General features: G+C 36.2%; 1 pseudogene; it reads left to right on the top strand.

The window, feature by feature from the left end:
- The first annotated feature begins 447 nt into the window (after nt 1-447).
- On the top strand, nt 448-875 carry LOC131507993 (2-iminobutanoate/2-iminopropanoate deaminase-like; annotated as a pseudogene).
- Nucleotides 876-1,462: the final 587 nt, after the last annotated feature.

The following is a 1,462-nucleotide window of genomic DNA, read 5'->3' as shown; positions in this document are numbered from 1 at the left end:
CTGGAAAACAGTATGGAGTCTCCTCAAAAAGTTAAAAAAATAACTACCCTATGATGAATCGTTAAAGAAAATGTGATATATATATATATATATATATATATATATATATATATGTATATATATATAATGGAATATTATTCAGCCATCAAAAAGAATGAAATCTTGCCATATGCAAATGACATAGATGGAAATAGAGAGTGTTATGCTAAGTGAAATAAGTCAGTCTGAGAAAGACAAATACCATATGATTTCACTCATATATCGAATTTAAGAAACAAAAGAGATGAATATAAGGGAAGGGAAGGAAAAATAAAATAAGATAACAGAGTGGGAGGAAAAACATAAGTGACTCTTAACTAAGAGAACAAAAACAATAGTCTTCTGGTTAGTCAGGTGAGATGCTATGAGAGACAGTGTACGGGACTGTTCTCTTAGAGGGACAGCAAGATGGCAGTGTTAGCCACGGTGTCTTTGATCAGAAAGGTGATCAGCATTGCAAAAGCCCCAGGAGCTGTTGGTCCCTACAGTCAAGCTTTGTTAGTCAACAGTACTATTTACATTTCAGGACAGGTAGGCATGAACCTTCCAGTGGACAGCTGGTGCTAGGAGGGATGGCAGAAGAAACCAAACAAGCCCTTGTCAACATGGGTGAAATTCTGAAAGCTGCAGGTTGTGATTTCACTAACATGTAAAGACAACTGTTTTGTGGGCTGACATAAATGGCTTCAAAACCGTCAATGAAACCCACAAACAACATTTCAAGAGTAGCTTTCCTGCTAGAGCCACTTACCAGGTTGCTGTTCTGCCAAAGGAGGCCGTGTGGAGACTGAAGCCAGTGGCTGTCCAAGGACCTCCTCACAACAGCATCGCTGTAAGTGGGTCCAGCATTATTTAGTCTGGAATTATAAATAATGTTTTTAAATTCACATCTTAATTTTTACAGCTGATGTTGGAAAGTGCACGTCTGACTAAAACATTTGAAGTTATTGTGGAAACACCCTATAATAAGGGGAATTGAGCATGAACTGAAGATCAGAGGACAAATCCTGTTACCGGTGTTATAAACCACCCTTAAGCACACTCATATGACTGCATATGGGAAAAGAGACACTCATTACATACTTACTCTCATAAATAATAGTAAAGGGAAATAACGTGCAGGAGAGATGAGTTACTATTCCTGATAAATAATAAAGTGCACACCTCATTCAATTAAATTCTATTAATTTAATGATGTGAAATACTTAGTTCTCACATCAGCTATCTACTTCTGCTTTCACTTGAGTAAAACTGAAGTACTGGAGTTTGAGTGGTAGAAGTAAAGAAGACAAAAGCGGACCAAAATTTTAAGAGATAATATTTTTTCTAATGTAAATAAAATAAACATGCAGTTTTGAGTGAATGAATGAATGAATAAAAACAATAGTCTTCTATTTCTGCCCAAGATGAAATAGCAGATCAG

The sequence above is a fragment of the Neofelis nebulosa genome, chromosome 3 (assembly GCF_028018385.1).
Source record: "Neofelis nebulosa isolate mNeoNeb1 chromosome 3, mNeoNeb1.pri, whole genome shotgun sequence".
Classification (NCBI taxonomy): domain Eukaryota; kingdom Metazoa; phylum Chordata; class Mammalia; order Carnivora; family Felidae; genus Neofelis; species Neofelis nebulosa.
This window is presented reverse-complemented; position numbering and strand designations above follow the sequence as displayed.